Genomic DNA, 22,961 nt, shown 5'->3' on the forward strand with positions numbered 1-22,961 from the left:
TCTATCATTACTACAAGCACCACTTGAGGTTATGCTGGAGCTATTGGCATAAAGGATCTTATTACCAAGAAGCCTGTTGATTGGCACCGTAAGAGACAGAAGAGCCTGAAGGGGAAAATTTCTTTCCAGACCTAAGTGACACAAGCACAGAGGTTCATGACCATGTTATATAATTAAGCCTATCAAGTATAAAATCTGATATCAGTAGCTTTGTCTTCTCAATGCCAACCTCTTAGAGTCACTATGGCAACTCCCCAGGATATCTCCCTGTAATCTTTAGGGTGGAGTTTTTAAATTGAGGTTAGGAGATGTCTGGAATAAATTCTTTGATAGTTGACTTAAAAGTCAACAGGAGCCAGAGTGGGATGTGTTTTGCCTTCAGCTCAGAGGTGACCTCTAGCAGGGAAACGTGGAGAACTATCAATCTTGTGAAGTGAGGTGAGGCGAAAACCACATAAGAGAAAACATGAGCTAAAACAGAAAGAAGGAATAATTACCAGAGTTATCAGATGAGCAGCTCATAAATATGAAGCTCAGAATGATTTTAAGATATTTTGCTCAAATTCCCAGGCATTGATGTAACACATAAATTGAACAAGCTGGGGGAGGTGGGATTCTTTAAGTAATAAAAAGCACACAGCTGCTAATAAGAATACACAGTTCACCCCAGATAACAATTTGACTATCAACTGGTACATAAATAATATCGTCTGCTTCTTTAAAGAAGTGGAAAAAGAGCAGTGATGCTTGCAATAATTTCATCCACTACATTTGCAAAATAATTTTCAAAACATCCCCATAAGAAAATCTTCTCCTTCTCATTTCACAGATGGGTAAACTGACACTGGGAGGTTAAGTGATTTTCCATGGTGAAACAAAGTCAATGAACCATTTGGAGTTTGTTCTGAAAGTTGAGAATTTTATTCTTATTTTTCCACAAGGGCTGCTGAGCCATAGTAACTTTGTCACTATTTGCTTAAGTGTGAATTAGACAACAACAACAAAATAACTGAGTAAACCCTTTGACAATGAAATTTCCAATTCCATACCTAGCCGAGCTATGCCCTCATAAATTTCAGTTATAACATTAAAATCAAATAACAGAGGATGTCAGTAGCAAGTGCTCTTAAATATCCTATCCTATTCAAAACTTACTTTGGACAATAATTTCCTTAGTAAATCTTTCCTTACTGGCCTATAGAAGAAAGAAAGTAATAATTGTTAGGGTCTTCTACATGCCAGGTACTGTATATACACTAGTATACCTACACCTGTCCTTTCAGGTAGGAGATTAGGACAGCTTCCCTCCATCTTCTCCCCACGTAGATTCTGACTTTAAAGTATTATGACTTCTGTTCCCTGGGACCTGCAGCCTAAAATCCCTGCAGTCAAATAATTTAGTTTTTCCCAATAGAGAGCAAACTCATGTGGAGAATCTACTAATCTTAAATACCCTTAGGATATGTGGTTTCCAAAATCAATTCAAAAGCCAGTTTTGTAAGCAGTCAAACTTCTTCTCAAGCTTTGAATTGCCTTTTACTTCTGGTTATAACCTGGAGAGAGCATCAGGTTAACTGCTACTTTTCTCTTTTAACTCCTTGTGGCTCAAGTTTGTCATTTAATCCCATTTCAGAGAGTCTTTCCAAAGAAGTTAACAATTTTCCCAATTAGAAAAATTAGTGTGTTACCAAATTAAGGATTCATTTGCAATGCAATCATCAGACAAATATTTTGGAGGACCTACTACATGCCTTGCCTTGTATGAATCAACATCTGAAAGATGCACAGAGGAAGAGAAACTTGCTAAGGAGACTGCAGAGTTCAGAAACTTTGGGAGAGGGTGTGATAGCAAGGGAGAAGGCAGTGTAGGTGTGGTATATAACTCGTTATTTTTTTCCTATCTGTGAGAATTTGTGAGATGCTTTGGTCATACCATTTGGGGCCTTACTGTAAAATTATCCTTTCTCTGGCTGAGCTCAGCACCATCCTAGATTTCAGAGGAGTTATTCTTATCAAACAAGTTTATGATCATCTTTAAAGGAAACAAACTTCCAATTTAGAATTGTAGAAGCTGGCTATTTTTCTATTTTTCCAGGCAGCTTATGTCCTTCATTTTCCTCCTCCCCTCCTTGTATTTATTCCCTTTCATTATTTGCATAAATATCAGTCTCCTTTACTTGTTCCCAGGCTATTTAAAGGGCAGGTGATGAGGTTGTCTTCCTTATCTTTGAATCAGCTGCATTGCTTAACATTCTGTATTGTGAGTTGGAACTCCTAGTGGGTGCTCATTGTCCAAAATGAAGCATCTTCGCAGGGTAGAGGCTGGCATTTGTAGGGGAACTTGTGACAGTAGAATGACCAGAATAACTCAAGTCTGTAGCATTTGTTCATGGTCAAAATAGAGGGGCAGAAGGAGAGACTGATTCTTCACCAAGAAAAAAATATATATATATATGGAAAACTTAAATTTCAAAACCCTTATTAGTAGAATATCTTAAGACAGTTTTTATGAAGTTCTAATTGAAAATCACGAGGAGTGTACATAAGATATAACAGATTGTGGTCTAGAACAGACACATCTAATACCATTGTCAGCCCCCAAAGTGAAGCATAAAAAGACAGACTGTGCCAAATTTATGCTCCAGAAGGGGAAAAGCATAAAAGATAATAACTTTTCTTGAATATGAAGTATAATAAGCCCTAACTAAGCCCTTTTAGGTAGACAGACCTCTGAAATGGAAATATTTTACCCTCCCTTCCTGGTCCAAGTTCCCTTGCATCAACATCCATTTTGACAGTACCCTTCCTCTATCATCTCATCCTCCACGAACACTAAGCCAAAGGTAAATATAAGAAAAATAAAGCTAAGCTTATCTGAGCCTTCACAATATTCTAGGCACTATTCTAAGTGTATTTCTTTTATTAGTGATTTACGTTTCATGCCAACCTTGTTGTTATCTCTGCCTTGAAGATGTGGGAACTGATGCAAAGAGAGTTTAAATAATGTGCCCACAGCCACACAGCTAGAAAGCACAGCAGCTAGGTTTTGAACTCTTGCACTTTGTCTTCAAACCTCATGTGCTTGACCAAAAAAATGCTTTGAAAATAAAGTGAACTTAATTCTGACTAACTTATAAAACAAGCATAGAGTTTGGAGTCAAACAATTCAAAGCTGCATGTAGAACTTTTATATCTTTTTTCTTCATTAATTTTTATCTGAGAGAAAGAGAGAGAGAGAGAACACACAAGTGGGGAAGAGTGGCAGAGGGATAGAAAATCTCAAGAGAAAATCTGAAGCAGGCCCCATGCCCAGCAGAGAGCCTGATATGGGGTTCGATCCCAAGACCGTGAGATCATGACCAGAGCTGACATCAAGAGTCAGATGCTCAATCCACTGAGCCATCCATGTGTCCCCTTTTACATCTATTTTAAATAATTGAAGGAACACTTGAAATTCAAGTAAAAGTTATGATATGCTAGAGCTGAGTCATAACAGCTCAGGAGAGTCAACTCTCCTCTCTTTTGCTAAATGACATGCCTTGGTAGCTGGAAATGGACCACATTGAGAATCTTTTCACTGTGGAAATTGGCAAACAACTCAAGTCAGTGTTTTTTCCCACAGAGCCAGGTGTTAAACATTTATAGAACACCACTGGAAAAGCTACCTTTGATGTCTCTTGTTGGGAGTATTGCATACATATATAGCATAAATAAAGTTTTTATTTCTTTCTGAAAACCAATGAACTCTTCCTAATGTAATACAGTTCATTGTTGAAGTTCTTTTCTTCAAATTCTGAGTATCTTCAGTCTTTTTCCCCCTTTATCCTCACATCATTTTCCAAGAGGCCTTTTCTCCTCCCACCCACCAGTATTCAATAAAAGTCCCTTAAATGATCTTTTTTCCTCTATTCTGTTGAACTGATACTCTTCATAGTCTGCCAAGTTTATTTCTAACCAGTATCAGTGATTGAAAACCATTTAGGTTAGTTTCAGTAGTTAAATGGAAACAATTTGCTAATTTATTGCTGTGAAAGACACTTTAATGAAGAGCAATTATTCAATAGCCTGCAAAGATGGCTCTTTTGACCCTGTCTTTAAATAGCAGACAGAGAAGCTGCCATTATTCCTTCCATGTTTCCGTTTCTCACGTACTTAGAGAAAAACGGTTCAAACCTTTCCCTGTCTAGATTAGGAATTACCGAACTCAAAATCAAATGAACTGAGTCTTGACTCTTGTTGGCCTCAGTTGACCTCAGTTAGTTACGGGCTGTCCTTGCTTCACACATTTCAAGAATGCTTTCATTGACTGACCACCAAGAACCTAGCACACTGTCAATAGTACATAAAGAAGCAAATTCTAAGTTAATGGCCACCTGGACCTTGCTGACAGGCTGTGATGTGCCATTACCGTGGAGAGGCAAAGCAGCAAAGGGAGATCTTTGAAGCCAGCAGTATTGTTGAAAGAGAGCAGACAGGCAAAGATGCATGTTTGAACACTGATCCCAAAACACAGCTCTGCTTCCAAAAACGGCATCATTCAAGCCTTGCTATCTCTTGAATGGATGATGAGTGAAGGCAATGGTTTTCTCCATCTCTCTCCCTGCGCTAAAGATTAAATGTGGGCCACAACAGTGGATCAGTGCACATTGTGCATGAGTGCTTACTTACCAAGAGCAATAATCACCTGAGATATATCTAGACAGACAGGCAGAGGTTGAGTCTCTGCACATCTGAGAGGGAGTGAGTTACAGTCAGTGATTTTTCAGGGTAAATGATCAAATTTTGTGGGCTATTTAACAGGAACTGAGGACCCTCATTATTTTTCTTCCTGAAAATGAGCACAACTTTCTCAAAGGAAGAACCAGCTTTAACAACAGTGAAGGAGAACAAATAAAAACAAGATGTGAAGAGAATTTAAGATATAGTTTTTCAATAGGAAAGCATGAACTTCTCATGAGATAAGCAATGTCACCTATTTTGATCCTTCATTTTAGAAAATATTTATACTTAATGAAAACTGTCAGTGAAGCCTACAAAATCATTTAATTAAGAAGAGTTATCGGCATCTGAATCAAATGGCATGCATAATGTTTTGGCTTGTTTTTAAATATTTTTGTGTCCTCTCTAAAACTGCATTTTATTTTTAAGTTTATAAAAAAAAGTTTGAGAGACAGAGAGCACGTACAGGGGAGGGGTAGAGAGAAAATCCTAAGCAGACTCCATGCCTTCAGTGCAGAACTGGAGAGGGGCTCGATTCCACAAACCAGGAGATTGCCACCTGAGCTGAGATCAAGAGTCGGGCGCTTAACCGATTGAGTCACCCAGGTGCTCCCAGAACCTCATTTGAAATGCAAAATACTGGTTTCATATTAAGGTTCTCATATTTGGGTTATGAAAAGCAGAAGGGCCAAATGGATCAGTAGATACACAATACGCTAAAGGATCTGAAATACAAGAAATGACAGGAATAGGCAATTTATTTTTAACTGAAATACAAAGGCACCTTACTATGCTTTAGGTCTTTCCCTCAACTCTTCCCAGCTTTGTATTTCTCTCCCTCCCCACTCCATCTCTTCTGTTCAATCAACAGGTCTGAGGTTTATACAAATAACCTGAATCTTAGAAAGTTCAAGATCATTCTTATTGCTTAGAGTCTAAAAATATATCTAAATGCACACACAGCATGCTATTACTTCCACTAAATTACTGAAGGCATTCTAAACAAATAACCTTCTAATGTGAAAGTTGTGGCTCAGTAGTTGTGTGTACTGAAACACATATTGCATACTAAAGCCTATTGGATTGAAAAGCACAAATGCTATTAATGCAAGCCTAAAATTCTCAAGAGAAGTGCAATAAATGCTCTATCATGTGAGAAAGGAAATTGGAGGAAAGATTAAGACTGATAACTAAGTGCAAAATGTTTCCACTTTTGGAATGTTCCTCTGTTCCCATGAATATTTAGAATTCTCTAGTAATTTTCCCGTGATTTCATTCTAGCACTTAGGTTTGTTCTGAAAAACTTTAAATATTTCTGTTTTCCTAGGTTACCACATCATTTATTTTTCTTTGACTCTATCCTTTCAGGATTCAGCTTGCCTTATAGGGATAACACCTGGTATCTACCTTCTGTGCCACCCTCTGCCCAGCCACTATGGAGCATGGCCATCAGTCTGGTACTGCTTGCCAGTTTCCATAGAGACAGGAAGCACTTTGGAGACCTGTGTTCCATTGCAACTGCCAGACCAAGGCAGGAAAGAAACAAAGCTGGCGGGCAGTGGGTCTTGCAAGGCCAGGAAGGTTGGAAGGGCTTTCTCTTTCTGATATCGGAGCATAACAATGCCAAATTGGCAGGTTCAACAGTTACAATCCTGTAGACCAGATTCTGGTGTTCACTGTGGCCATTGTGAGCGACCCATTCTGCTCCCAACTCCTGGAGCAGAATCTCTGTGTACTCAAAGTTTGGCCCAGGACCTCTGTTGGCCTCTGATCCATGACAAAAGGCTCTTTCAGATTTACAGTGGCTCCCACAGCTCCTGACCCAGAGAATCATAATTCTCCTGTAGAAATTTCACCTCTCTTTCCCTTTTCTAGAATGTGATAATAGGTTTTCCTGGACATTCATAGCAAACCAGGAAACCGATGGGATTACCATTGGATTGTTTCCAATTAACCTACACAGTGACTGTGAGTGGGTGACCCAGTTAACTACATAACATCATATCAAAACTAGTTACTATTTGCTGTGTCTATGAAAGGATTTATAATTAAGAGTCAATTCTTGATTATCAGAATCAGGGCTGGTTCTGAAGAAATGTATAATGTAGGTGAAATATAACATCAGTGCCTTTCCCTACATTTCAAAATGTTTTTGTGAGACTGTATACTTCAGCCTTCTGTATTATAAATATTCCCAGCAGTTATTTTTTTCTACCCAAAGTAGATTTCTTAAATTTCTTCCATTAATTTTATATTACTTAGCCATATCACAAAATCTATGTTTTCCTTAATTCACAGAATTCTAAGTTTCAGATAATATTTACAATATCCTGGGAAATGCTATTTTATAGCTGCTTTATGTCCTTACTTACTGGTTGTATTGCTTTAGTATGTTTTAAAACATTATGTGATTTTTAGGGGCCCCTGGGTGGCTCAGTAGGTTAAGCGTCCGACTTTGGCTTAGGTCATGATCTCACAGTTCCTGAGTTGGAGCCCTGCATCAGGCTCTGTGCTGACAGCTCAGAGCCTTGAGTCTGCTTCAGATTCTGTGTCTCCCTCTCTCTGCCCCTCCCACATGCATTCTCTGTCTGTCTCTCAAAAATAAATAAAACATTAACATTTTTTAACATTATCTGATTTTTTAAAAATATGCCCAACATTTTAAAAACTTATGTTTGTACAAAATCAGATCTTTTCATTCTTTGCTTCCTTTCTGCCTCTTATTCTGCAAAAACGCATAATAAACAAAACATTGTTAACATATTAAGGACTTAGTATACCGGACTAAATAAAAATATATCGGGTTCTGCAACTGAAGTAGATTTTTGAAATAAAGCCTTTAAAATATATTTGTTTTCGGGGCGCCTGGGTGGCTCAGTCGGTTAAGCGGCCGACTTCGGCTCAGGTCATGATCTCACGGTCCGTGAGTTCGAGCCCCGCGTCGGGCTCTGTGCTGACAGCTCAGAGCCTGGAGCCTGTTTCAGATTCTGTGTCTCCCTCTCTCTGACCCTCCCCTGTTCATGCTCTGTCTCTCCCTGTCTCAAAAATAAATAAACGTTAAAAAAAAAAAAAAGTAAAATATATTTGTTTTCATTAATTTATCTATATTTAACTTATCTAAAGTGTTCATTAATTTATCTATATTTAACTTATCTAAAGTGTTTTGAGTTTTCTCAAAAAGCAAACAGTAATTTATTGAATGGACATGATAGTTTTTCAAGGAAAAAAATGAACTTGATGAATTGTTCACATTTATTTCCTTAAAGCTGTTTTTCTTCCTATACATATATATCTTCAAGTATTGTAACGTGGAAAAATAGAAAGCAAAGGAAATAATTTTAAAATGAAAAGGAAACTGTACATATTACAAAGCATTATAAAAGAATAAGAGAAATTTAGAATTATTTTTATAACTTCATACAGGCTTACTTGGTAATTATCATGTGTGTATAAATTCATTTTATCTCTCTAGAATACTGCTTTCAGGGTGAATGAACATGACCTAGATAGAACTGACTAGCTTTACTTGCTAACTGATGAACATTTGAGAGGCAGCCTTCCAGAGAAAAGAAATTTATGACCACAATCACAGTCTGGTTCACAGGAAAGCTCAATCACGTAACTAAATTCTAAATTGAGATGTCAACCTGGAGGAAATATTCTGGAAAGGAACACACAGATGGTAGGACTCTTCTAAAGACAGGGTGAGGAATATAGTGCCGAATGTACAATAATCAATCTTTTGGAAGAAAAAAAAAAAAGTACTGGGTGGGACATAAGTGTTTGAAATTGAAGTTTCTGGGAAAAACTTTAACCTGAGACTAAAAAGGGGGAAAGTGCTTGCTTCAGTAGCACACATACTAAAATTGGAACCATACAGAGAAAATAAGCATGGCCTCTGTGCAAGGATGACAAGTGAGAAGGGGGAAAAATGACACCTATATTTTCCATTTCACCAAGTAGGTCTTACACAGTTCATATATTTAAAGAAAGTAACAAATTAAATTATATTGTAATACATTTTACAATATATAATAGCCTCGAGGAAAATTAAAATTCCTAGTAACATTTCTAGGAGCAAATTAAATGCAAAAAATGCAAGAAAACAAAACAAGCATTATTAAACCCTAACTTCAAATACATAATGGTTTAAAAAATACAAAATGTAGCTATAAAAATAAAGTAAACAGAAAAAGGAAAGCTGTAAATTGAAGAGACATTGGACTTCAGTCTGGTTTTTATGCTGGCATTCCCTAATTCCAAATGAAAAAAATACACATACCAAATCAAATTAATTACTGCATAATATATTGTTGCTAATTAGTTATTTGACTTGGTTGTAGGAGATATATTTTGTTAATATCTTTCTTTTGGATTGCACCACGTATTCACATACTCAGCAGCCATTAAATTATATTGACTATTAGCCAAGTTCTCTATACATTAAAATTCTTTTCATATTTTATTCTCCGCAGAAAATTTAGTAATTGCATTGATATATTAAATAGAGATGTTCATGTAAAGAGCAACAAGATGTCTATTTGAATTTTAACTCTTTGGATTATGGGATATAATAGGAAATTTTGAGATGTTGTAGCTATAAGATACAACTAAGGAAAAATTGGGTATCAAACATGTCATCCAATAATGGACAATAAGTTTGTATTAGACATATGAACTATATACATAAAAATATACAATGTTAATGCTTTATGAAACTTATCTTCACATTTGCAGTGGATTTTGCTTATAAGATATACTTCATGACATTAATTTATTCAACAAATACATACTTTGTGCCTTGAATGTGTTTCAAATGGTAGGTGCTGGAGATACAATTGTGACAAACTAGAAATAATGTAAAATTTTATCTTTAGAATTTACAGCCTAAATTTAAACAGTAAAACAAGAAAACACAAATTTATAAAGGAAAGTCCTGATAAGAAGGTGGTGAAATTTCAGCTGAAACCTAAATGCGGAGAAAGACCTAGCCATTTAAAAATTGCCAGAGGACAAAAATGTTGGAGAGAAGTGGTCAGTATTCAAAAAGTAAGTTAGCTGATGTAAGAAGATTCTAAGCAAGAGGTGGACTACTGAAGGAACTGAAAACAAAAAAGAAAGCAAAACAAAACAAAAACTAGTGAGTCTGGTGCATGAAGAGCAACAGACTAGATGGCCCAATGTAAAGTAGGAAAGAACATCAAGGCCAGATCACGCAGGGCTTTTTATGTCTTAATAAGGAGCTTGCTTTAATCTAACATACAATGGCAAGCCACTGAAAGAACTGACTCAGTATACATTCTCAGAAGGTACTGTTTTCCTGCTAATTAATAATAATCCCCAAATCAAGGATTTTTAATCTTAGAAAAGATTCACTATAAAAATAGTGTCTATAATCAAGAACCTTATTGAGAAAACATCAATGAATCCATTAACTCCTAGGATAATTTGTAAAGGTAACTAATCTTGGTATTTTTTTTTTAAATTTTACATTGTAAATGGAGACCCATCTTTTACTGACTTGAGCTCGTACTAAAACAGAATTGTTATGTACATTTCCATATCCCCCCACTCTTTGAGAGACCATTTATTCCTTACTTCCACTCTAAAATGTCATTGCTTTGGGAAGTTTCTTCTTATTAATAATGGAGAATTTCTGTTTTATTGCTTGCTTTAAAAACTGCAGTAGTGTCTGGGAGAAAGGAAAGTATTTCTGGTAAACTATCTATGGATGTACACATTATTTTTAAAAGTGTTCTTTTTCAAAGATGTATTTCTTTGAATGGATAACAACACAAAGCTTTCAAATAAATAATGAGTTCCCAAAGGACTGCAAAGAGAGGTAATAAAATATTTGAATTTTTCTCTTGTATAAGAGTATCATTTATAAACTTTATAAAACAATTCTTCCTCTGATTAATATAATAGAAACGAGTGCTCTCTGCTCTAGTAACAGAATTTTTATGCCCAAGGAAACCATTAGTATAGAAACCTGATACATGTAGAAAGTTCTGATAGCAGGGGCAGATAAATATATTACTTTTCATTCTCTAACAGGCATAAGACATTGCCTTGGACATAGTGGGCACATAATTTCGAACACATGCACATGTGTTCAAAATGATATCACCTTAATTATGTAAGTATTGATCAGCATGTGGTAACATATAAATCAACTTGGAATATTCCCTAAGGAACAAGCTCTCTTTTGAAAAAAAATAAATGTAATAACACAGTGGTTAATAGGATGTGTTTTTCACTGTTTGATCATTCCTGAATGCACAAATATTTCATTAATGTTGATTTCACCCATCTTGTCCATGTTTACAGGCTTTGATGTTCAAGTCCTTTGTAGTGCCACATTAGATCTAGGGGAACATTGCCCTATGAGAGCAAGTGGAAACTGCTGTGGGAAAATATTAAAATGAAAATTGATACTTTGTATAGATTTGTACAGATAAGTCAGCTCAAAGAATTATATTTCTGATGAGTCAGAGAAGGAATTAATGCCATCTTCTTATAACTGTTTTTGGGGTTACTACTTTTCAAATCTGTTGATAGAAAATTATAATGAATTAGAATGTTTTAAATGGAAATTAAAATTAAACTCAATAAAATTAATTGATATGGAATTAAAAATATCTCAACTGATTCCTTAAATTTATTTATTTTTAAAATTTATTTATTTTTAATATTTATTTATTTTTGAGAGAGAGAGAGACAGTATGTGAGCAGGGAAGGAGCAGAGAGAGAAGGAGATACAGAACCCAAAGCAGCCTCTAGGCTCTGAGCTGTCAGCACAGCTTAGGTGCCCCTGATCCTAAAATTTAAAGAATGGATGTTCTGGAGAGATGGTTGCAAAATGATAACTGAAAAAAAAATTATTCATAGCAAAACCAGTATTCTCTTCACTACAATATTGGAAATAACATGTTAACAGCTGGTTCTTAGTTTTTCCTTTAGTTTCAAGACATCCTAAAAAGTTGATTGTTGACTGGATTATCTTTGCTATTCAAGGAATTCATAGGTTATCTTGGATCCAAAATAAATGAGAACTGGGGAAGTGGCTATGTACTAGACTAAGCACCTACATTTCATTGTTGGGAATATTTATTAAATAATAAATTAGTATTGACTAAATGAAGTTGTACCAGAGAACTGGAACTGATGACATAATTTTGTGAAGGCTGTGTGCCTACGGAGGCATAAAAACTGAATAGATTCCAGAGCTGGAGGCTTCCCTGAGGGGTGGTACTAAATCCACTCAGTCTATTCTTGGATAAGGAGTAACCGTGCACATTCAGAAGCATTTCAGGCAGTCACAAAGCCTCTGCTAGTTCTTGACACCCTTGTTCTATCACTTGTCTTGTGACCTTTGGGTAAATTTGATGTTGGATAAAGCCTGTTGTGTAGCTCATGGATGTTATTGAATCCATGAAACCAAAAATTGAGCTGCCGCTCTAGTAAAGTGGGCACCACAACTATATCAGATTAACAACAAAATACCATTTCTGCCTAGTCTATCTGCTGAGGTAAAGACTCTTCCAATAAGAATAGAGTAGTCACATTATTCATGCTCAAAACTGTTCCTATTTGTCCGGTTTCCCTTCCATATCAGATTGAAATTAAATAGATTGCCATATTTCATGAAGTCCACATATATAAATAAAACATAAGGGGCGCCTGGGTGGCGCAGTCGGTTAAGCGTCCGACTTCAGCCAGGTCATGATCTCGCGGTCCGTGAGTTCGAGCCCCTGTCAGGCTCTGGGCTGATGGCTCAGAGCCTGGAGCCTGTTTCCGATTCTGTGTCTCCCTCTCTCTTTGCCCCTCCCCCGCTCATGCTCTGTCTCTCTCTGTCCCAAAAATAAATAAACGTTGAAAAAAAAAAATTAAAAAAAAAAAAATAAAACATAAATAGGGGCGCCTGGGTGGCTTGGTCTGTTAAGCCTCCGATTTCAGCTCAGGTCATGATCTCACAGTTCATGCGTTCAGCCCCGCAATGGGCTCTGTGCTGACAGCTCAGGGTCTGGAGGGAGCTACAGATTCTGTCTCCCACTCTCGCTGCCCCTCCTCCGCTCGCTCGCGCTCTCTCTCTCTCTCTCTCTCAAAAAAATGAATAAACTTAAAAAAATAAAAAATAAATAAAACATAAATATTACAGAATGCATATTATTAATAATAGCTACTACATCTCATTGCTTAGATTTAGATATCTATTGAATGCTGTGTTTTTCAAAATTTGTATTAAGTCCCTGGAAGGTGCAGATTTTTAAAATTTAGAGCATTGAATATGATAAGCCATAGACTCAGGGATAATTGTAAAAAACCAAAAAGAAAACTGCAAGTATTTGGGGGTATTGGCAGCAACATGGGAATAAATACACATTCTGAATGCAACTATTTTTGAAGTAGCAAATGTATGTATGTATTTGTTAAAAATCAACATCATATTTAATAATAACTCATTAAGTTTGTATATGGGGCTATAATTCCAAATCTCACTACTGAAATTATTGACCAGCTGATCTTAAAGGTACATACAAAGATGACTATGAAAAAAAAAATGTGGTACGTAATTTTTGACAAACTTTTTCTCACCATAACAATAATCAGCTCTTCATATTCAAAGGTCAAATCTCTATAAGTAAACTTCTAAATGCATGGAATCCATCATTACTCAAAATTATCTAATGAATGATAAAATCCAATAAAATATGCTCTTTGTTACAATTTGAATTTCATTAGTACTAAACTCATAATTTATAATGCTATGATAGTTACTTTAAAAATATATAATGCTTAGTTAACGAGGGAATTTGACGTGTAATGTGCTTCCTTATTTTTTCTTGATTAAGCTTGTGTAGCCCCAGGGCACAGGAAATATCGACTCATATGGCAGGGTTGATAAGCATCAACTCTCCCTGCTGACTTGGGCCAGCAAGCTGCTCATGAACCCAGCAGATGTTTCTACTATCTGGGCCAATGGAAACCTTATGGACCTTTTTTCCTTCATCTCCTCCCAGGAGCAAATGTTAACACAGCAGAAATTTGGATGCATGCCAAATAGAAAGCAGAAGGTTGGTGAGAAAATAGGGTACACACTTACCCATAAATAGTGGTCATCAGTGGTTTAAATTGAGTATTAAGCCATTTTTAATGGCTTATTTTTGTGCATTTTGCTACTTAATTTAACCATATCCCTATTAACACCTCTGTTTATAACATAACACAACAGCATTTATTTAAGCACATAAATCTAATCCTGGAATGTGCTAGTTGTTTTAAGATATAAACCAGAAAAAAAAAGAATCTGCATATAAAAGTAGGACAACTGTTTATTCCTAATATTTGTTATATGAATGGAAAAACTGCCTAATTGTAGACTTGTGTATTACTAAACTTAATTTACAGTTTGTTGATGTCATGTTAAAAAGTAGCAAAAACAGGCTCAGTTTTGATTAAATTCCTAAGAAAAAAATAAAGGGTTAATCTTTATTGTGTATCATTCTCATTTAGTTGAATTTTAAATGTACACTCTCAAGAATGCAATCTGATTAAATTCATGTAGCTGTCCCTCATCTACCCCATCTGCCCACCATCACTCACACTGATCCAGTGAAGTGCCCATCAAGTTGTAAGATTTAGATTTTTATTACCTGTATTCAAATTCTGTATTTTAGAATTCTCTCTTGCCTCTATAATTTTTCTCCTCTAACCAACATATTAATGTAAAGGGAAAAGTTTTAAGAGTTGAAGTATGTTTCTTAGATTCCAAAACTATGTACTTTCCCCATTTATTATAGTATCACAGGATATATTTCCTGTTGAGACTGGGATTAAAAAGTCGGGAAATAAGTTTGAATAGAGGAATAACGTTTCCTAATGTTCACTTATTCTAACTTCTTTGTTGAACACCTACTATGACTAAGGCACATCATATGCAAATAAACTGAAATAGCAAGGAGAATAGACATACTACATAGTATAATATTTGATAGGAGTTGTTTCAGTAAGGTCAACGTTGACAGTGTCCTGTAACACACTCAACTGACTCAAAAAGTGGTCCTGAGTGGCTGCTTGACAGAAGAATTGTTTTCATTTGTTTTCATGATTACTATAGAAAGAGCATGTCTGCGTTAAGTAGCTAAGAAATATAGGCAGTATTTTAAAATGCTTCCTGTGCATAGCACTTATGATAGGTGTGATTAGAAAAGACACTCACTCATATAACTATCTGATGCCAAACATTTAATAGTTTTCCCCCTTGTACTCTAATTGTCAGAAACTTAATTTTAAATTCCTTCAAGGATTTTATGGGTATTACTTAGCATTTTAAATGAGAATAGAAATTCTGGTCCAGAAACCTGGCAAACACAGCCATGAGACAGAGGTGCTATGGAGATTTAATTACCTACAAAAGTATTATTTGCAAGCTGTGCAAACAGTCTTTGGTTAAACAAGGAATCAAGATGATGGAGATTTCACATCTAAGTGAAACAAACACAGACACAATTTCTTGTTTTTATAATGAAAAAAGCCTCAACAAACAGACTATATTTCCATTCTCTGTATTATCTTTGAGAAAGAAGACTTCAAAAACCTCTCAGAACACTCAGAATTAATTAAATAACATATAAAATCAAAGAATCAATGATAGGCTCATACCTGCTCCATATAAGATAATCGAAATACTGTATGTTGTGAGATAGTGGAATATAGAACCTAAGGGTGGAGAGAAGCACTTAACATCCATATTCCAAAATGAACAAATCATTCTACTTTTAGTCATTGCTTTAATAATTCTAGCACAATCACATGATAAAAAATGCATATTAAGTTTATAAAGTATTTGATTGCTTCAGTATTACATAATTTGAGGCTTAAAAATAAGAGCAAGATGAAACAAAAAAAAAAATAAAAAAAACAACAATAATTAAAGACCATTTATTGAAGGACAGAATGGAAAGAAGACAATTGAGAATAACTTTGGGTTTCCAGATAGATGACGTAATAGAGGGTGGTGTCACTAATTAAGATCTAGACACAAAAGGAAAAGTAGTATGTTTGTTAATTTTTGCATTTAGCAAACCACCCCAAAACAGTGCCACACATCAACAACCATTTTTGTAGTACACTGTTCTGTGAAGTGGCAATTTGTACTGGGCTTCCCTGGGCAGTTCTTATAATTTTGGCTGTGCTCCCTAGTACACCTATGGTCAATTATCAGTCATCTGCTTTTGGGGGCTCTGCTTCTGGGGATAGGCTATCTGTCATCTGGAATGACAGGTGGTGACTGGGCTTGATTTCATGGCTCCTAGCTCCCAAGAGTACAGCCCAATGAACAAGCACTTTCCAAGCCTCTTCTTGTTTCCAGTCTATTACTGTCCCATTGGCCAAAGCTAGTCACAGGGTCAAGCCCAGAGTTAACGTAGAAGGTGACCACCCAAGGGAATAGATGTACAGTAAAATGAACAAAATAGCGGCTGTCGGATGTGGAGAATAAAGTAGCTGATTATTGAAGACAGAGTGCTACATGTAAAGGCAGGGGAACGATTAAGAATGAAAGATTTTCACACTGCAAATATTATAGGAAAACCAAGTTTATAAAGTATCGGACTCATGTACATGGGGAGTGACCACCAATGCTATAGGGGTTTTGTCATGAAAAGATTAAATGAAAAAATGAAAAAAAGGAATCAGAATGCAATGTTTTAGAAAGTGAATGACAGGTGATCCAATGACGATTTTAAGTGTAATGAACACTTTTGAAGAACTTGATAATGATATTGAACAAAAGCTGAAAGAGAATACAGAATTTGAGGCAGACTTTAATGTTTTCTTGTTTACTTCTTTATATAACTTAGTAGAAATTATGCTGTATAACCTTCATTCTGACTCAGGTGACTTCTATCTGTTCTACAGACATTTATTTCATAAATGTTTGCTTTGATTCACCAGGCAGATTGAGAAGAGTAAGAATAATCAGCACCAGTATTTTCCCACTTCAGGAAAGGCATCTCAAAACAGGTGCCCTATTTTTAGATTAGTAGTTATCGTGTTGGTCAGCACAGTCCATTTTGAATAAATCTGTTGGCCTGATGTCCACTCCCTTTTCTTTTTCCAATGGCAACATTAACAAAGCTTAAGTAAAAATAAAAATACAATGTATTTATAAAGTAAATAAGAGTACACCTCACCTTACATTGCAGATTTCTCTTACATAATCTTGATCTTCATTTTGAAAGTATTATTCATTTTTTAGTGCTGTGGAAGCCCACAAAATATTTCTTTTTTTCTTTATCCTATGCTGATAAAATGCCACTGGCCCACCAGATATTTCTTAGACTTCACCAGTTCAATCATTGTTAACCTACCTGTTGTATTGTTTACTTCTGTTCTTAAACTAAATAGTTAAGGAAATCTAACAGAAAACATAAGGAAATGTCTAATAATCCTCACAAATGTACATCTGTCTAATTTTTTTACACCCATAGGAAGAACACACTACCTATAGATGCTTAACATATAGAGAATAATAAAAAGATGACCAGTTTGAACAAGGGAGAATTTAGGCATGGTAAGATTATTTCTGTGAGCTGCTCTACAAATATTAAGTCATGTAAAAATAAATTTTATGTTTAAAGGGTAACATTGACTGCAAAAAATAACAAGGAATACAAAAGAATGTAGATTTTTCCTTTGACCAAAAATATGACCCACACAGACCCATGGTCATAAAATACCTAGAATCTCCCTTAAGTATTCTACTCATAATCTTATAAGTGGACAATGGCTTAGAGCAAAATTCCATCTTAGATTTAACCCTGATTAAATCTAATCAAGTCATAAGTCCTCTTGTGCTGAAGGAAAGCATGAGCTATCACGAGCATTTGGCAAGAGGGATTTATTCGTGTATTACATAATGCAAATAAAGTGTTTGAAGAGAGTGCCCTTAGAATGGTATGCAAAGGTTTCTGGTCAGATGGGAAGAGATAGTTAAATGGACAAGTAAAAGTGAACCAAAACAACCTTAGGAGAAAGGGACCCTGAGACTAAGTAAGAAGAGTGACAAATTAGAGAAATAGGAGGTGAATGATGTCATTATATATATAAACATATGATATCTATACCCATATCCATTATAATAAAATAATTATTTTTATTTAGAACTGTGTATGTATACATATTGATACTGAAATATTTCTCTTTTTTTAAATGTTTACTTATATTTGAGAGAGAGAGAGAGCATGAGCAAGGGTGGGGAAGAGAGAGAGGGGACAGAGGAACCAAAGCAGGCTCTGTGCTGAGAGCAGTCAGCACTATGTGGGCTCGAACTCACCCAGAACCTCGAGATCATGACCTGAGCTGAAGCTGGTCACTCAGCCGACTGAGCCACCCAAATGCCCTGATGATGAAATATTTCTATCAACAGGAAATAGAAATGGTACCTTTTCTAAATAATGCTTGTCAATAAGTGCATTTTTAACCACCAAATAATAAAAACACATTAACATTCCCATTGTCATCTTTTCTCCCCCTAACCATTTCCAAAAGTTTTTCTCTTGCTAAAGTTATGCTAGCAAAGTCAGGTCACATCCATGTGGATATCCTAGATCACCTCTCCTTGACTTCATGCAGAAATCAATGAGGATTTTCCTACTGTTTTTGCCAAGTACAAGGTATGCATATGAAAATCAGGTGGATGTAACATTGGTGAGTTCATCCACTTTGATTTTAAAATTTGCTTCCTGAAGATTGATCATCATTTCTGTGTGGTTCAGACTAGTTTCTATTGTTGCTTTAAATCCGGACACTTAAAAAGGTATTCTATATATTGGTTTGCCTATGAGTTTGACAATTTAAGAAAAGGTTCTTACTGAACTGAGTTTATACACTTGTACTGAATAATTTAAGTTGTGGGAAAACTCTTTAGAAATTAAATTTTATTTTAAATCAGGAATACTGAAATGAGAAGGGTAAGACAGTATAAAGAATAGCAAGAAATATGGGAAGAAGTGAGAGGAGAAGAACCAACCATGAAAACATGAGTTTAAAACACAGCAAATGAGCGCTATGCAACTAGATACATTAGAATGTCACGAGAAGAATGTCATAAGGAATTTATTTATGAAAATGATAATGCTGAAATACAAAATGAAAAATTTGCATAAGTAGATGAAAGTTAGAGAGGAAATATATGCATATTTATGTACACTTTGGAAATATAATAAGCAATGAATTTGAGATGGTTTAAAAGGAAACATGAATAAATAATGTATAACCTGATTTATACTAGAGGAACAAATAAACAGGAATGAATTAAATTGTGATTCAAAGACCATATCAAATCAAGTCATATTATTTAGCAGAACTTTCAGGCATACAAAAGATATATCCTGTTTTTCAAATACTTGGCATATAACAAAAGTTAGATGGGATTCATATTTCTTTTTCAACATGGGTATCTTTGAGTAAACAGCTATAATCAACATGACTGGGAAGTAAAACAATTATCATTGAGGGTTTATTTATGTAAGATATTAGAAATAAAAAAAATTTGTTAAGAATGCTTTGCTGCTTATGTGGAAATATTACATTTCTCTGATGCACAAAAATATAGTCCCTTATAAGTAAAGAGCAGAAATAATTTCAAGACATATACTATTGTCATCAACAACATAAATAAAGATAAGTCATACATTTAAAGCTAAATAGCTATGGAATAGCAAGATGGGAATTTCAAGCTAGATCTTATATAATTCTCTATTCAAGTATCCATTCAAAAACAATTTATTCAGTGTCCACTGTATGCCAAACATTATGAGAAGCATGGAATTTTAAAATGATATTAAAAATAAAAATGATTTGAATTCGGTAATGTACATGAATTTGAGGTATCTAAGTTGTGGTATTTAATATAATAAAATTCTCTTTCATATTCTTCTTAAGATGAAAGTCTTTATTTTCAAATCTTAAATTAAGTGCTACCTAGTATTTTATCATAAACAAGTTGAAGATGTATTTTTCCACTGACACATTTAATTTTCTCAATACAGGAAGACTACAACAAATCTAAAATGGAAGATACTTTCCCATTTTAGATTTGCTATTAATTTTAATTAATTAAATAACAACTTATCAATTAAAACTTTATTTTCCTGGGATAACAACAATAAAGGCATAATTATGAACTTACTATGAAAATTTATTATATATTTTCATTATACACAAGAAGGGAATTCATATATTTTTTAAAAAATGGCTGAAATATAAGCAACTGGCTTGTATATTGATATGTGCATTAAAGTAATTTTCTAGATCAGCGAATACATGTTAGCAATGGTTGCCTGTGCTAAAATTACATTTCTTCTTTTGCTCTAAAAATCCTTTAATAAAAACCTTCTACTTTTTAAATTACTGAATTATTTTAAAGGTAATTTAGTACCTAATAACATGTAGGCATGAATGAATTTATTTGAATAGCAACTGGGTGTTGGAGCATGGTTTTCTCATAAATGAGAGCATAATTCGTTTTGCATGTCATTGAGTAAGTTTATTGTATCAGATTGTATGTAACTGAAATAATGGAAGATCAACCTCTAGTAATCTTGTAATTCACCTAGTGTAGCATCAAATCTATTTTATAGAGTACAATTTGTAGGAATCAAAAATATCTAAGAGCTCAGAATGGAAATCTACATAGACAGAAAATTCCGTTTATAAAATTCCAAATGAAAATGATTATCTTAATAAGGATTTATGAATGGATTTTATCTTTCAGGCTTATAAAGCTACAGCATAGTCATCAGTCTGTTGAATGCTATGTAAATATCTTAAACTATGTATTTCTGGCCTGAGTCAGGTACCAGTATATTATTAATTCCTGCATTAAAAGAACCAATGATATCAGTAGTAATGCCATTGTACTAATGCAAGGCAAAAAAGTTTTTAAAGTAGGATAATTTTAGGGGCACCTGGGTGGTTCAAACAGTTAAGTGTTGGACTCTTGATTTCAACTCAGGTCATGACTTCACAATTCATGGGCTCAAGCCCCACATCAGGCTCTGTGCTGACAGTGCTGAGCCTGCTTGGGATTATCTCTCCGTCTCTCTCTGACCCTCCTCCCGCCCCCACCTCAAAATAAATCAATAAAACGTTAAAGTAGGATAGTTTTTTTTTTTTTTTCAATGTTTATTTTTGAGAGAGAGAGACAGAGACAGAGCACGAGGGGGGAGGAACAGAGAGAGGTGGACACAGAATCTGAAGCAGGCTCCAGGCTCTGAGCTGTCAGCACAGAGCCCGACACGAGGCTCGAATTCACCAACCATAAGATCATGACCTGAGCTGAAGTCGGACGCTTAACTGACTGAGCCACCCAGGGGCCCCTAAAGTAGGATAGTCTTAAACGTTTTGCAGAAATGCGAATTCTCTCCTTTTTAAGATTCAAAATAATTGTAAAGCTACAAAATAATTCTGGTAAATGAGCACTTAAAGGTTTAGAGCTTAACTTGTTATTTGACACAAGTTCATTAGTCAATCCTTTACATAGGTGCCTCTTTAAGTACATGTCTATTAAACATTCTGTTTATTTCTAAATTTGACTTTGTTTACACCTTATTTTTATATAAGTTCATTAAAATCACATGATGACATTGCTATAGGGAAGGACTTATCTTCATTTTTACGGATGTGTATGTATGTGTGTATATGTGTGTGTGTGTGTGTATATATATACACTATATATATAATATACATATAACTAATATATAATATATATATGTTATATATTAGTAATGTGTGCCATACAATATATATATATATATTAGTAATGTGTGCCACATGTGTCTATGTATGTGTATTTTCTAGATCCAACTGATTGGTGGTAATTTAGCTACACACACAGAAAAACTGAACGAAAACTTCTTAAATTATTTTTGAATGGTATGAAGATTCATCACCCGGAGCCTGGTGAGCCTACTGGCTATTAAATATAAACTATACAACTTTGCTGCTTTCCCAGTGTTTCAGTGGTCTTCCAAATCTTAAGAATAGTTACCAATGTCATCCAAAGTAACTATATAGCACATGATGTTATGTTTGACTTGAATAAGATGTTCTATTAGGAAGGAAGTCTTCATAATCCTCTGGGGGAAAAAAAAGACTGAAAATGAAGCCTTAAAGAAAACTTCATTTTTTCTAATTCCAGAGCTTTTTTCAGTATTAAGAAAAGTAGTAATCTGTCTGGTTGCATAAGACTAATAAAAATGTTCACAAGGATAATATTTTTGTAATTAAAGTAATAAAGAATGGGCATTAAATAAAATATACCATGAAATTGTTTTTAAGAATGAAAACTTTCATCTTTACATTAAAATGCATCTTTGTTTATGCTGTTTTTCATATGGTAACTGTACTACCATATGTAAATGTTTCAGAAAATTTTCCTTTTTAAACTGCTGAAAATGATTGTCCTTCTCTACTAATTGCTTCTTTCTGGTGACAAGAAATTCCACCCTGAATAATGGTGTATAAGATGTCTTTAAGCTATTCGTATTAAACTTAAAACTTCCAATTGCCTATGAGGTCAAATGAATAACATTTCGTCATGTCCATCTAAACTAAGAGACTGTACATTTGTTTGTTGACAGACAATGGCTATCACATTTGTTCTCAGACTCTTTGGTAAATTTTCAGCTAGAGCTAAAATTCACGTCCTTTGGAGAAAGTAAAAGGATGTAGAGGTGGTGTGTCTGCAGTCTGTTAAGTATCCAACTTTGGTTCAGGTTATGATCTTAGGGTTTGCAAGTCTGCACCCCATTTGGGGGCTCTCTGCTGTCAGTACAGAGCCCACTTTGGATCCTCTGTTCCTCTCTCTCTCTCTGCAACCCCGCACTCCCGCATACTCTATCTGTTTCTCAAAAAATAAATAAACAAGTTTTTAAAAAAGGATGTAGGGGCGCCTGGGTGGCGCAGTCGGTTAAGCGTCCGACTTCAGCCAGGTCACGATCTCGCGGTCCGGGAGTTCGAGCCCCGCGTCAGGCTCTGGGCTGATGGCTCAGAGCCTGGAGCCTGTTTCCGATTCTGTGTCTCCCTCTCTCTCTGCCCCTCCCCCGTTCATGCTCTGTCTCTCTCTGTCCCAAAAATAAATAAACGTTGGAAAAAAAAAAAAATTAAAAAAAAAAAAATAAAAAATAAAAAAAATAAAAAAGGATGTAGAGGAGATAGTGGTGTGAGGCTAAAAA

General features: G+C 35.1%; 1 protein-coding gene and 1 non-coding gene across 4 annotated transcripts in view; one reads left to right on the plus strand and one right to left on the minus strand.

Moving 5' to 3' along the window:
* The window catches only part of CADM2 (cell adhesion molecule 2), a 1,074,502-nt gene that overhangs the window by 266,651 nt on the left and 784,890 nt on the right, over positions 1-22,961 (minus strand). The window lies entirely within an intron of this gene.
* Positions 8,556-8,663, plus strand: LOC112850527 (U6 spliceosomal RNA). Its single transcript, XR_003222651.1, has one exon. It is a non-coding gene; the product is annotated as a U6 spliceosomal RNA (small nuclear RNA).

The sequence above is a fragment of the Puma concolor genome, chromosome C2 (genome assembly GCF_028749965.1).
Source record: "Puma concolor isolate L17-30 chromosome C2, mPumCon1.1.hap2, whole genome shotgun sequence".
NCBI lineage: Eukaryota > Metazoa > Chordata > Mammalia > Carnivora > Felidae > Puma > Puma concolor.